The sequence below is a fragment of the Triticum dicoccoides genome, chromosome 6A (assembly GCF_002162155.2).
Source record: "Triticum dicoccoides isolate Atlit2015 ecotype Zavitan chromosome 6A, WEW_v2.0, whole genome shotgun sequence".
Lineage (NCBI taxonomy): Eukaryota > Viridiplantae > Streptophyta > Magnoliopsida > Poales > Poaceae > Triticum > Triticum dicoccoides.
In genome coordinates, this window is record NC_041390.1 from 621,636,680 (window position 1) to 621,652,417 (window position 15,738).

The following is a 15,738-nucleotide window of genomic DNA, read 5'->3' on the forward strand; positions in this document are numbered from 1 at the left end:
AAAGCAAATACAACTCGGTCGCATGTATTCAATTGGAGACGGTAAGTTACTGGTGTAGGGAAAATCCAACGATCCAAGCGGGATCTCTTTTGATTCATAGGATAGGATTATCGTAGGAATAGGAATCTTGTAGGAAATGAGATGACATGTATCTCAAATCCTATGAGTAGAAATGGAAAACAAGATGTCATTTGGTTAACATCAAAGGAATTTTTTCATTAGTCTAGGCTCATTTTTATTTTCCTATGAAATATGGAGGATAGGAACCAATCCTATGTAGGAATAGGAATCCATTCCTATGAACCAAAGGGCTCTAAAGGAAAAAATCCTATAAAAATCCTATCCTCTAGAATTCCTATGAAATTCCAAAGGAGGCCTTAGGTTTCATGATCCGATGAGGGAAAATACTAGTAGTAGAACCCACGTGAAATTTTTTAGTTTTGCCTTTTGCGAGATTTTTGTTTTTGACAGTAAAGAAGATGGAAGAAGCAGTACTAACTGAGTGAGTAATCCGGAGGAGGAGGCACCTTTGCTTTGCCCAAGAGAGAGTAGCTAGGGCACCTTTGCTCGGCCGAATCGCACGGAACGACAGCCTCTCTTGCATGGTTTTGCCGCCGCCGGCCGGGCTCTGAGGTCTGCCAGCCGTGAAGCCTGTGAGTTGAGTTGGAGGTTGGAACGCTGGATGCATGCTGGATGCTCAACTTGCTTTGCTTGCAGGTGTTTTAAAGAAAGAAACCACGCTCACAGTTACGTACACACCTGCAAGAATATTCTCACGCATGGCACCTTATCAAAAGTCAAAAGGAGAATAGACCTCGCTCGCCACTTTTTTTTTACGACTGAAAAACGGGCTTTATTAATTATGGAATAGTTGTACAATCGCTTGCCAGATAGCTCACAAGAGCAGCTGGAGGCACCTGCAGCCACAACTCGGTGATGTGCTCCACTCTCGACATATAGGCAAGGTGATCTGCAGCTCTATTCTGCAAACGACCAACACGACGTACCACAAGTCCACAAGCTCCCTTTCTCTCATTATCTCCTGAATCTCCATTACAAGGTGACCTACTATAGTTTCAAACTCAAACAGTGAAATGTGTGACTTCATGCTCAAGCTAAACTCCTAAGAGTTAATAGGATTGACATCTTACTATTGTCAGGAAAACAATATGTGCAGACTTGGAAACGAGGGAGAATAGAACCCGAAAGTTAAGCGTGCTCAGGTTGGGGTAGTGGGAGGATGGATGACCATCCGGGAAGTTAGATGATTTAGTCCCAGTTCCTCCATATGATCATCAAGATTTTTGCCCAGTCCTCCTCCTCAAGGGTAACTAGCATATCAAAGAGCCATTCATGGCCTGTGTTTATAATCACCTCCTTTGCTGGGATATTCCAGACTTCCCCCATAGCATCCCAAACAGCGCTGGAGGTAGGGCACGCCACAACAGCATGAAAGTTGTCTTCTATTCCTCGACAGCACCTGGGACATTCATCCGGCACTCCCAAATGTTTAAACTTCATCACTTGTCGTGTGGGTAACCCATCCTTCAATAATCTCGCTCGCCACTTGGCTCAGTCCTCAACTGGAATCGGACAGAGATGCTCTCCTTTGGCCCTTACTGCTTGTTAGAGTATATAGACATATATTTGCATATGGTAGATTATGATTTATAATCATCTCCTGCCTTATCTTTAGAAGAGACTTATTGTGCTCCAAGCCTTGTGCTCTGTATAAAACGCCTGAAGGCTCAATACAACACACATCATATTCTACCAATCTCTCTCTATTCCCTTCTAACATCGTATCAGACTAACCGGTCCAAACCGTAGCCACCTTCCAATGCTTCTGCCCCGCATGCTGCCCCCGGGGCGGTCGGCCTCCATGACTGCCGCCAGGGACTGCGCCGCCCGTACCTAGGGTTCTTCTGCCGGTCATATTGACCAGTGCCCAAGAGAGTTTTTTCTATCTTATTCATAATTCATTCAAATTATGGCACCTCAGATGGCATACACTGTGCGTCTCGCATGGCATATAGGCATATACTGTGTGCATATGTATCGCCGCATGGAGCACACATTGCTTAATAGAGACAGCGATCGGCTTGCAATATTAACTCTACGCCCACTTGCAGCCCGCAACAATATTATGTTAGAACTCCACTTGCAGCCGGCCACTAGAGAACATTTTTACATATCTACTAGCAGATTTTCTGGTATTTTGATTCCAATCAGATTAGGTCGAAAGATCAAGTGGAAGTTTCTAAATGCTTTTCTGGAGTAGATCAAACATTATTGTCCCAACTCTCAAGAAAAATAATAAAAGTGTTATTGTCCAGGCCATCCCCATCGCACCGCGTCAGATGGGCTTAATCTTGTCACCATTTGCAACATGTTTATTACTATACAATGCAATGACGCATCTTGCTGACAATACGTATATCATATAGAAGTACCACACTAGAGTCAACAAGGTCGCTTGACTAATAAGCTGAAGCTGTGATATATAATCGGCATTTGGCAAGCTAGCCAGCATTGTAAAACAACGCCTTAGGTGTTAGACAAAGGAGTCCAGCTTTTTCAAAAAATCATAATATCAAGATGATAGTAATTACATTCAGCCTCTGCAACGACACAATATTAAAATTTAGTTGAGATATTGAGGATGCACATAGTTAAGAAGATAAAACAGAAAGGGTAAAAAACTAAAAGAGTCACGCAACTAATGACACACAACTAAACAACTACACCACCACCAATGTCCTGGACAATAGACGAACCACATGCAAGGTTCTCCGAAGGCAACGCCTTCAGAAAAGGAACACCGCCCAAGCACCGATAGCATGATCCGGGTGTTGAATGCCGGATCTTGGGGTTTTACCCTAAAGAGCACGTCTGAGAAATCTATGCCTTCCAACAAAGGCGCAGAGCGTAAACTCCATCATTGACGGGTGCAACCAATGGATGTCAGACGGAGGAGTCCAGCTAATTGAAAGAATATCTTGCATCGTGCATCCATAGATGAGGACTATGTCAAGTCTTACTCTTGTGTCGAAGCTGACAATAATGGTAACAACATACATAGAAAGAAGGAAGACTCCACCTTGCTCAATTTTTTAGAGAGAGTTTCATCCCCGAATTCATTTACCAAAATTTAGTGTTCGTTACAGGCCCTAGCTAAGGCCAACTAACAAAAAGGAAAAGAATAGAGACGTCCCATGACCAAGAAGCCTCTCTCTAACTGGACGAAACACCAAAGCCTGCTGGTGTCCACCCACGCAGTGTTCAGGGATATGATCCGAGCTGGAGTATAGCGTGCAAGGTGGACGGGAATTAAGAAGAGATTTTTTTTATTCAAAATGGTGGAAAATTTCCACAACCTATAGATCAGATAATGACGAAAGAGCAAGTGGAAGTTTCTTTGCGAGTGCTACTATACTCCGAGGACGTACTTGATCACTATATTTATAAGCAAAGTCTTCCTTTCGAACAGACAATATTGTCCCAACGCTAAAGAAAAATAGAAAAAAAAAGTGTAGCTGTCCAGGCCATCCCCATCTTACCGGGTAACACGAGCTTATCATTTGCAACATGTCTACAACACAATAAAATGACGTACACATCTCGCCAACAGCCGATAACATATAAGATTGCTACACTGGAGAGAACAAGGTCGCTTTTCTAAGCTATGATATATAACCGGCAATTGCTATCTATCATTGCCAAACAAGAAGCACCTAGCTGTTAGATACAGGAACCCCTCAAAAAAAAAAAGCTGTTAGATACAGGAGACCAGCTAATTCAAGGAAGGAACCCCCTGCTTTGGCTGCCATAGGTGTAGACTTTGCCAAGTCTAACTTTTGCTTACGATGCAAACGAGTAATTATAAACATGGAAAAAAGATGCCAGACTTTGTTGTGTCTTTTGTAAAGCAAGTTTTCTCTCCGATTTCTTTTACCAGAAACCAACGTTCATTACAGACCCCACTGGTACAGCTAATACGAATTGAAAAAGGAGCAAAGACGGGACGTCCCTTCAGGGAGGAGCCTATGTCTAAGGCTAGTCATAATGAAGAGTAAATTAGACTAGTGGCATGCACAATAGACTTGATTAGGACCTCTTTGCTGCTCCCTGGTAGCATCTTCTCCATCCATCCTTGTACATGCTTTCATATCCGTTCTTTGATATACGAGGAAGTTCCATTTTTCTCACGTCCAACATCCAATGGTAAACCGAGATATCTTTCATTCAATGACTCATTTGTTATCTCCAGTACACCTTTCGCTGTTGCTCTAACCAAGTCTGGGCACCCTTTGCCAAAAAAATGGATGACTTTTGGGTATTGAGCTTTTGTCCCGAGGCTTGACTGTCCAAGTCATTATAAATTTTTCCTCCGCTTGTTGGATTGCTCTGACTGTCCAAGTCACTATAAATTTTTTCCATAAGTTCATTATCAGAAAACGTCAGCATGACAAAACCAAGACGTGGCCTAGCTTAGCTTGTAAACAATACAATGGGAGTGGTTGGCAATCGGCCAGCATAGTCTATTTGAAACTGCCCTTTTAACACGTTTTGCTGATTGTTGAGCACTGAGAGCCACGGTCTCGCCGGATCATTTATTCCCAAAGTGGAGGTTTGGAAGGTCACAACCCCGTGAATTACACACAGCACCTCCAAAAAAGAATGATAGGTTTGCTCCTTGTTGGAGTTGTGTCGAATATAGTGTACAAGGTAGGTTACAGTTGGACTAGGAGTTGTATTGTGTTTACATAGAATGTGGAGTAGTATCCTAATAGGACACTTGTATCCTAGGCCTCTCATATATAGTGGAGGTAAACACACGATGTAACCTATGCCAACATAATAGCACCGGAACGCGGGGAAGCCGGCGGCATGTGCCGGTGTCCAGAGCGACCGGGTGTGGTATTGTAGCGGTATCACGGGGAGGAGCGCCCATAGTCATGTCCCGGGGATGTAGCCATATCGGTGAACCTCGTTAACAAATCTCGGTGTCGTGCTCGTGTGATTGATTGGTCCTCGAACGATTGACAGTATGCTTCAGATTTATTCTAACAAATGATATCATGAGCTAGATTGTTCAGAGGTCTTGATTTGTTGATTGAAAGGAGGACGAAGAGAACATCGACGGAAATCTGTGAAAGCGATCGTAATACGGGACAATATCGTCTGCGAGTTGCGAGCTAGAGGCAGAGTTGGTCATATTGTAATCTTCCAGAAGCAATCGTATCGTGGCAGCAGCAGCGTACATCGGAAATCCTCTGCGTCGGCGGGCGACATGTACGTGGGTGGTCTTCACAGATCGATATGAGTCGTGCAGCAGTGGGACACGTACAGAGGCAGCAGCTGGGGCACCCGGCTGGATTTTGGGCTATGGCCCATGCGGGGCAGCAAACCAAGCGCAGGTCGGTTCAGCGGAAAGGCGGAGGCGCGTGTACGAGGCAGCCGGAGGACGAGTGCTGGTGTTCTCGGACATGCAGACTTGCACGTGTGAGATTTGTTTGGCGAAAAAAAATTACGGCACAAGGGCTTAGTCTGATCGTGATGTTGTCATGGAAAAGGAAAAGAAAAGGAGAGGCCAGCTACACACGTGTGATGAAACAGGTGTTTGAGCTAGTTAGCTTTGTTGATCTGATTTGGTGTTCACACGGGAAGGCTATGTGGACTTCACTTTGTTTTTCTTTGTTGGTACACATTTGTGTTTGGATGGAGATTGTCACGGTGACGACTTGAGGAGTCTGGAATGTGTCTGCAGTCGAACAAGTTTGGTTGGGTTGGACTAGATGGTCTGACGGATCGACGCAGGTCGGTTGGTACAGAAGACGGCGGTGGGATCGGCGACGACGACATAGGAGCGTGATACTGATGGTGACCGACTTCTGGGCGTGGAAACATGTGGTGCACATGCCCGAGGTTTGTGTGGCTTCGACAAGACTATGGCGCGGGATTGATTCAAGGTGGTGTATACACGGAGTTTGAAGTCGATGAGGCGCAAGGGTGGACTGAGCATCTACCATGGAGTCATGTTGAAGGTGGAGCTGGAGTCTGGAGGACTTCACTCGATGCTGATTGATGGACTACGGTGTAAGGATCCGGAGAATCGAAATCTATTCAGCGGGAAAAAGCGAGTGACATGCAGTTCAGACTAGAGCCCAGTGGTCTGATGGAAGCGTGAAACTCGTCATCGGTCGGTGATGATCGGTGGTACTCTGCAGTGGGGGTTGAGTGGTGTGGTTTCGCGACCCTTGAGACTCGACCGGGACAGCGGAGGCTCGACGCGGACGGGCCAGGGTTCTGGTGGTCATACATGTGGTGAGACAACTGTGAATTTGACTCGGGATGACTAAAAGCAAGGGTGAAATTCCTTCAAGTTTCAGACAGGCGGTCAAGAAAGGAGCGGTGATGTTGAGTTCAGGTAACTCTTATGTGTGACACCCAATATGCGAGTTGTTCACTTTCACGCAGGTCAATGATTAGTGTGTGATGGCGTTGAACGAAGCTCTGGAAGTTGGGAGCATACACTAGAGTAAAGAGGAACTTAATTTTGCTCGAGTGTTGACAGTGGTCAAGAAAAGAAGGAACTACAAGTTGCAGATGGAGTCATATGGAGTCTTTGGAGTAGCAGCGGTACTCATGGGATAAGCCCAAGTCCAATGTACATGGAAGTTTGACGCATGGACAAATCCAGAATGGTGGAGAATATTCGTCAAGGTGGAGTTTGTTGGAGTTGTGTCAAATATAGTGTACAAGGTAGGTTACAGTTGGACTAGGAGTTGTATTGTGTTTACATAGGATGTGGAGTCGTATCCTAATAGGACACTTGTATCCTAAGCCTCTCATATATAGTGGGGGTAAACACACAATGTAACCTATGCCAACATAATAGCACCGGAACGCAGGGGAAGTCGGCGGCATGTGTCGGTGTCCAGGGCGACCGGGTGCGGTATTGTAGCGGTATCACGGGGAGGAGCGCCCATAGTCATTGCCCCGGGGATGTAGCCATATCGGTAAACCTCATTAACAAATCTCGGTGCCGTGCTCGTGTGATTGCTTGGTCCTCCGATGATCGACGGTATATTTCAGATTTATTCTAGGACTTTGCTAACTTCCGGATGGCAGGATTTTAACAACAGGTGCGGACGATTCGCAGATGTCAGATCCGAAGCATGCATGCAGGAGGCCATAATAATTTTGCATGCGCATGAGATTCCTTTGAAATTTAAACTTTAAAATGTTTTGTAGCATAAACCATAGCTCCGATTGAAAAACTGCTTTCATATAAAAAAATTGTCGCGACGAGATCTTTGAAACTAGATGCCATGTTGATATGTTCCGACGACCTTTTTTTTCAGGTCGAAAGTTATTACGCCTCTCCTACATAAGTTACCAATGTGCAAGACATAATTTATCATGTTTTTTACACAAATATTATCGAGGTATAAAAAATGGTTCCCACAATTTTTTCTCACGTGCACATGCATGAATACAATAGAGGGCCAAAAAAATTTAATGTCGACCACAATTCTCCCTTTTTAGAAAATCCAAAATGTTTTGTAGCTCGAAACGACGATGCCTTCAAAACTAGATCCCATGTTTCTATGTTCCGAAGATTTTTCTATGTCAAAAAGTTACCACATCTGGGGTAACTAAGTTATAGATCTGTTGTGTATATATTACCATGATAATGGGGAGGGGGTGTTTTTCAACAAAATAAATCCTCTGGTCGAAACAGTTACCATGCCAGGGCGAAGAAGATTATCAACTCTGGTGGGCATATATTACCATGATATTGACACATGGTGTTTTTCAAAAAAAAAATCCAGGGTGAAAAAGTTATCACGTCTAGGCTAAGTAAGTTATCATCAACCCTGTCATGTGTATATTATCATACTGTTTTCATAGAATTACCAGAGTATGTTTTTCAATAAACTTTTATCTCATGGTTAAAAGTCACCGTGGTGTTTGTAGTGAGTTATCGGCTTTGTATTGTGTATATTACTGTGCAATTTGCATAGAAGTTTTCGGGTATGTTGTTTTAACAACTTTTTTTCCGTTGGTCATTAAATTTTCTTGATGTTTGTACATTAGTTATCAGATCTCCTATGTGTATATTATCATGCTATTTACACCTAAGTTACCGGGTGTATATTTTTCAACTACTTTTTTTCTTAGGTAAATAGTTACCGCGACGTTTGTATGTGAGTTATCAGCTCTGATGTGCATGTATTATCATTCTATTTACACAGAAGTTATCGGGGCATGTTTTTTAATACTTCCTCCGTCACGGTTTAGAAGGCACAGTTAAATTTGCGTGCGTTTCCACAATAGACAAGATTTAGGGCGCTTTGCATTTATTTCTAGTAGCTAATTAGTACTCTGATATACTATTTCTATATGCATGTGTAGTGTGAATGCTATTTTTTAGCCCATCCCACAACCAATAGATAACCACCTAGGTCTTAGAGAATTTCCAAGCGCGCCTTCTAAACCGTGACGAAGGGAGTAACTTTTTTTCCGAGTAAAGAAAAATTTACCGTAATATTTTGTATGTGAATTATCATCTCTTTTGTGCATATATTATCATGCTATTTACACATAAGTTATAAGGTGTATGTATTCCAACAACTTTTTTTCTCATGTCAAAAGTTATCGTGGCATTTGTACGCGAGTTATCAACTCTGGTGTGCGTGTATTATCACTCTATTTACGTACTAGAAGTTATGGGGAGGGGGGCGAGGTATGTTTTCCCATAATTTTTAACCCGTGGTCAAAAGTACCACGGTCTTTCTACATGACTAATAGCTTTCTTGTGCGTATATTACCATACTATTTACACAGAAATTATAGGTATGCATTTTCAATAAAATTTTGGCCAGTGCCAAAACTTATCGTGGCGATTGTACATGAGTTATCAGCTATGTTGTGCGTATATTATCATATTATTGACACCTAAAATAATAGGGTATGTATTTTCAACAACTTTTATCTCAGGATCAGAAGTTATCATGATGATTATAGGTGAGTTATCATCTATATATTTTTAACAAGTTTTATCCCAGCATCAAAAGTTATAGAGATGATTGTACGTTAGTTAAGTTCTATTATCCGTATATTACTATGCTATTTGCACATAAGTTATTCAGGTATGTAGTTTTAATAACTTTTATGCCAGGGTGAAAAGTTATCGCGGCGTTTGTACTTGACTTATCAGCTATGTTATGTGTATATTATCAAGCTATTTATACATAAGTTATCGGGTATGGTTTTTTAGTGACACTTGTCCCGATGTAAAAGGCTACCACAATGTTAATACATAATCCATTAGCTATGTTCTATAAATCTTCATGAAGAAAATCTTATAAAACGAACTATGCAGGTTGTCTAGAAAATAGTCATCATTAGGTGTGGATATAAGTACAACACGATGCTTGATTCCAACAGAAAACCGTGCATGGACCAGGTGGTTTGCTCCCCCGTGAATGGCCTTGTGGTCTGGAGTTCGACTCCAGCCGCAGTCATTAATTTTTTGCATGCAGGATTCCGGGTTTCTCGCACATGTCGTCCACGCCTGACGCACAGTATCCGCATGCAGGATTCTGGGTTTCTCACGTTGTCCACGCTCGACGCGCAGTATTGTTTAAACCGCTAGTGCTAAATGAGACCGTTAGATGCGAATCGAACGGTTAACAAATCGTGTGGATCTGTTGCAAACTGCCAGTCGGTAGGAATTTAGCTTTCTCGTTTATTCTAACACTCCTGACATCTTGATGAGCATAAAATAGGCCAAACAATATAAGTGACAGACCAAGTATTGTAATGAGTAGTCCAATAATCAGGTAGCTAGTGCATGCTGTGTTTCTTCTCTCCAAGAGATGGCGGGACATGGGGTCAGATCCAGTGTTCCTCCAAAAGAATGTCCATGTTGCCTCCAAGTGAGACGGAACTGTTATTTTCAACAAACACTCCGTGTCATGGCACACCACCTTGCAAATTATTATCAGACAGATCCAGATGGGTGAGCTGCCTTAAGCCGCCGAGCTCTATTAGGAGGAAGCCCCAAAAATTGTTTTGCTGAAGGATTAGGTATTCTAACAGTACAAGATTACCAAAAGAACCTGGAACTTGACAAATGAAATTGTTGGAAGAAAAGTTTAACAGTCTTAGCCCTGAAATATTGCCTAGTGAAGCAGGAAGATGACCTTCAAAATTGTTATTGTCCAAACAGAGATGTTTAAGATTCAGGAGGGTGTCACCAAAGTTCAATGGCAGTGTTTTCCCAAGCATATTGGAATCTAAGTATAAAAATTGGAGAGAAGACTGATTATATTTGTACAGGGTTTCTGGGATTCCACTCGATAGCATATTTCCACCAAGGCCTAAATAAACAAGAAATGGGAAAACTCCCGTCTCATCAGGAATAGTTCCCGTGAGCTTATTATCAGTAAGCACGATTTCTTCAAGCTGACTGCTGTTTTTTAGGCTTGGTGGGATTGTTCCGGTGAGATTATTTGAGGAAAGCCATACTTTCCTTAGATTGGATAGGCGACCTATACCAAGGGGAATTTCACCCATTAGTAAGTTGGCAGATAGGTCTAGGATCCATAGCTTGGAGCAGTTTGTGAGAGTATCTGGAATGGTCCCTCGTAGTGAGTTGTTTCCCAAGTCAATGTATTCCAATCTGTGGAGACGGTTGAGAGGTGGTAACTCGCCGGTGAACCCATTTTTGGACAGGTCCAGTGCCCTAAGAAATGTTAGATTCCCGAGTGAGGGGGATATCGGGCCCAACAACCCTCGTTCGCTGAGGTACAACTTAGTGACTCGCCCCGAGCTGCAGTGGACGCCCTCCCAACTGCAAAGAGGGACACTGGCTTGCCAAGATCTTAAGGCTTGTCTTGAGTTGTTAGTGATTCCCGCTTGAAATCTAGCAGCGAGATCATGTCCGTGATGTTACCATGGACGGTCATCGAGGAGCAGCGAATGCTGCCGACTCCACAAGAAATCAGCAGCAGCGACAACAACATAAAGATTGGGGCGAGCCTTGTCGCTTGACTAAGGGCCCTATCACCTGCAAAGAGTGAATAAAGAATAAAACATTGTGCATACTATGTTTACTGCAAGATTGGTCATTGTGTGCATCAATCGATACACAAGCTTGTATCTTGTTTTCAAAGAGGAAAAAAACTTATGAGTAGGTCCAGTGGCGGAGCTAGGGGGACTGGCAGGATCCATCGCTCCCCCCATGACCCAGGAAGTGCAGTATAATGCCCCTATTTTCCTCCAGATTTTAAGAAATTTTATGAAGATTACCATCATTTGGCCCCTCTCATCAATATTATCACTCATTTGGCCCCCCTAATCGATTTTTCCTAGCTCCGCGCTGTGTAGCTCATGAACAATACTAGTAGGTTTTGTGAGCTTGCTCTCATGAACAATACTAATAGGTTTCATGGTCCGATGAGGGAAAATATTAGAAGTAGAACCCATGTGAAAAATATTAGTTTTGCCTTTTGCGAGATTTTTATGTTTGGCAACAAACAAGATGGAAGAAGCAATTTTTTTTTCAAAAAAGGCGGATTTTATTGGTTCAAAATTGAAGCATCAAGAGGATACATAACACACTGAGCACACACCCGGTCTCTGCGTAACTAAGATGCACATAGCCAACCGAACACACACACAAAAACACACACGGAAGAAGCAGTACTTGAATGAGTAATCAGGAGGAGGAGGCACCTTTGCCCAAGAGAGAGGTAGCTAGGGTACCTTTGCTCGGCCGGATCGCACGGAACGGCAGCCTCTCCTGCATGGTTTTGTCGCTGCCGGCTGGGCTATGAGGTGTGTCAGCCGTGAAGCCTGTGAGTTGAGTTGGAAGTTGGAATGCTGAATGCTCCACGCTCAGCTTGCTTTGCTTGCACGGGTTTAAAAAAAAGAGTGTTGCTATGCACACGATGATGCGCGGACCATGTGTGAACGACAGCGTATATCGGTCCGTCCATGCATATCAGTAAAGTGTAGCTGTCGTGCAGGCTATGTAGTTCAAACAGCAGTTTTGTAAAAGAAAACCATGCTCACACCGAAAATCCATTTCTCCATCCGAGCTCATATGCACCCGCGCCGACGAAAAAAATCAAAACATATACTATAAAATTCAAAAAATACCAAATAAACTTTGTGTGGTAGAAAATTTGATGCGTGAGGCCCGCTCCAAATTTCATGTCATTTGGACATATGAGCAGCTCTCAGCAAAAAAGACAAATTGGGGGTCTGTAAAAATGTTTACTGTTCATATACTTTTTTGGCCCAATTTGTCTTTTTGCTGAGAGCTGCTCATATGTCCAAATGACTTGAAATTTGAAGCGGGCCTCACGCATCAAATTTTCTACCACACAAATTTTATTTGGAATTTTTTGAATTTGTTTTGAATTATTTACGATTTTTTTCTAACCGGGTGCAGATGAGCCTGGGCACCAAAACGCCTTTTCTCTGCTCACACCTGCAAAAATATTCTCACGCACGGCACCTTATCAAAAGTCACAAGGAGAATAGACCTCGCCACTTGGCTTAGTGCTGACTTTATCACGCACTCACGGCACTTTATCACGCGCGGCAGCATGTAGAAAAAGAATATATTTATTTCTTTATTTTATGATCAACAAACTTGAGGAGTGGTGACTTAGTAATGCGAGCATGACTTATCATTAAACAAAACTTTTAAGAAGGCACTCCAACTTGTCTGCCGTGCTGTCTGACTCATGGCAAATTCTAGCCAATACTCCTATCCTATGTTGTTGTTGTGGTGGAATTGGAATACAGAGAAGCTGCTCTGTCCATTCTCAATTCCATCTGCCATTTCCCGACCAATATGACCGAGGAACTGCACTGCTCCTTTGCCTATTGATCTTCCAAGCAGGGTCCACTTCCCATGGCCAAGCGAGTGTATCAGGAGCCTGCATCAGCAGCGACCGATATGCGCTTCTGTCCTCAAGGCAAGCCTCCTAGACCGTGCTGACCGTCTCTCGTCATGACCGGGTGAGGATTGTTGTCAATGGAAGGGAGTCCAGTGCAGCAACAGAAGAGGCCATCTCATCAAGCTCAGCCTCCGCAACATCGACATGGACGAATACAACTACCCGAATATGCGCAGATCATTGAGCTTGTCAGCAGGCGAGATGAGCTCTACTTTGGCTACTTTACAACAACTGAGGTATCTTGATCTGAGCGGGAATTACTTCAACTGCACAAGCATCCCTGTGTTCTTGGCTTCCCTCAATAACCTTAGGTATCTCAACCTCTCGTTCGCGGGATTCAGTGGGAAAATACCTTCCCAACTTGGCAATCTCTCAAAATTGCATTATCTTGATGTCAGTTGGAATGATTTCCAAACAATGGATCTTGCATGGTCACCAGGTCTATCTTTGGTGAGCCATCTTGACATGAGTGGTGCCGATCTTAGTTCCGAGAGGGATTTGTTTCAGAGGGTTAACATGCTTCCTTCTCTTAAAGTGCTTATGTTGCCCTATTGTAGTCTAAATAATACCATGTCTACTAGTATACCACGTTCCAATCTCACACATCTAAAAGTCTTTGATATGTCTGAGAATAACTTCAACACTTCACTCAAGCATGCGCGGTTTTGGAATCTCACAGGCATTAAGGAGCTTTACCTCGCACATCTCTAACGCCATGAAAATATGTGAAAGGGTCTTTAACAAGCTGATTTCCGAAATATTGCATTCTTGAAGTCATGACATGGTATGCTGCAACCGCGCTGTTGGAAGTTTGTAGGAACACCACGTCCTTGTGCGGTTGCAATCCTATGAGGTGGTAATCACACTCATCGTCATCGCGGTCGGCGACACTTCCATCCACATCAATGAAGCTGTCCTCATCTGAGTTCCATGAGTACTCGAATCGGCCATCTTCATCTACATGCACATATGCTTCTTCATCTTGTGCATAAACATCATCTGTTCTGTCGCTCAAGTCATGCGCTTCATAGACGCCATCTTCATCATAGTTACTGTCGCCATCAACATCATCAATTGTGTTGCTAAGGTCATCAGTCTCACAGACACCATCTACATTGTCATCACTTTCACCATTAGCGTCATCACTATCGCCATCAATATCATCAGGTGTGTTGCTGAAGTCATCACACTAGTAGAAAACAGGGCTATGGTCCAGGCCGGCTCAGCCCATTAGTCCCGGTTCAGTGTAGAACCGGGACCAATGTGGGCATTGGTCCCGGTTCGTGAGCCCAGGGGACCGGCCGGGCCACGTGGGCCATTGGTCCCAGTTCGTCTGGACCTTTTGGTCCCGGTTGGTGGGACGAACCGGGACCAATGGGCCTCGCTCCTGGCCCACCACCATTGGTCCCGGTTGGTGGCTTGAACCGGGACCAAAGGCTCCCCTTTAGTCCCGGTTCATGCCACCAACCGGGACCAATGAGGTGCCTATATATACCCCCTCGCGCAAGAGCAGAGCACAGTGCTCTGTTTTTTCTGGCCGAGGGGGAGAGGGCTTTGTGGTGCTCTAGCTCACCTCCTATGCACATGAGGTGTTCGATGGAATGCCCGAGCCACACTACCTAAGCTTTCTCCTCTCGAAGCTCGACCTCCAAGCTCCATTTTCCTCGAGATTTGTCTAGATTTAGCGGTCCGTCACGCCCCGTCCCCGTCTTCACCGCCGTCGATCACCCGCGCCGATCTCATCACCGACACCACCGTGGTGAGCCTCTTGTTCTTATCTTCTTTCTGAAAGGAAAAATATTCTTACTTGTATGTTTAGATAGATACTTGTATCATTTTCTTTCATTTATTATTGCATCTTATATAGTGCGATGGTTTTGGTATCCGCCCCCGTCGGCCCTCGTCCTGTCTATGATTCGGATTTGGTATGTATATTATCTTTATAACTATTGGTTCATTTATTGTTTATGAAAATTATGCCGACCAACGTGACATAGATTTTATTTATCTAGGATGTATGTGAATCGGAAATGCCAACCGACCCTATTGTCGAGAGGTTAAATTTAGTTGAAGAAGAAAACAATTTGTTGAAGGAAAAAATAAAAAAAGTTGAGGAGGAGAAGATGATATTGGAGTTGCATGTTGCGGATGTCGTCGATGATCACAAGATCAAGATGGATGCAATGCGCTTGAAGATTAGAAAGATTAGAAAATATGCCATTCATACCGAGGCTTGGTATCATTATGCCGTTGGATCAATTGTTACCTTGGTTGCGATTATGATCGCATTTGTTTTCGCATTGAAATGTTTTACATAATTTCAATGTATGGTTTAATTAATTAGATGCTCTGAAGAGCTATATGTTGTTAGATGAGAACTATGTATGCACTTTGGTTTTAATGTGATGATGAACTTCTATTAATTTGGACACTTAATTATATATAATGCACGCAGATGAACCGGCAATGGATGTACGGTGACAGACACACCCGCGAGTACAGTAAGGGCGTGCATGAGTTTCTCGATGCGGCTGAGGCAAACAAGCAGAATGGTTTTATGTGTTGTCCATGCACTGAATGTGGGAATACGAGGTCTTACTCTAACCGGAAAATCCTTCACTCCCACCTGCTTTACAAGGGTTTCATGCCACACTATAATGTTTGGACGAGGCACGGAGAAATAGGGGTTATGATGGAAGACGGCGAAGAAGAAGAGTACGATGACAACTATGTGCCCCCTGAATACGGTGATGCT

General features: G+C 43.5%; 1 protein-coding gene and 2 pseudogenes across 1 annotated transcript in view; 1 reads left to right on the plus strand and 2 right to left on the minus strand.

Moving 5' to 3' along the window:
• Positions 1 to 683, minus strand: part of LOC119318587 (receptor kinase-like protein Xa21) — a 3,176-nt gene extending 2,493 nt beyond the window's left edge. Inside the window, exon 1 of the mRNA XM_037593167.1 lies at positions 528 to 683. The gene's annotated coding sequence lies outside the window, so the exon portion shown is untranslated. The remainder of the gene's footprint in view (positions 1 to 527) is intronic.
• Positions 684 to 9,851: 9,168 nt separating this feature from the next.
• On the minus strand, positions 9,852 to 11,892 carry LOC119314723 (annotated as a pseudogene).
• An 85-nt stretch (positions 11,893 to 11,977) lies between these two features.
• Positions 11,978 to 15,738, plus strand: part of LOC119316155 — a 16,280-nt pseudogene continuing 12,519 nt past the window's right edge.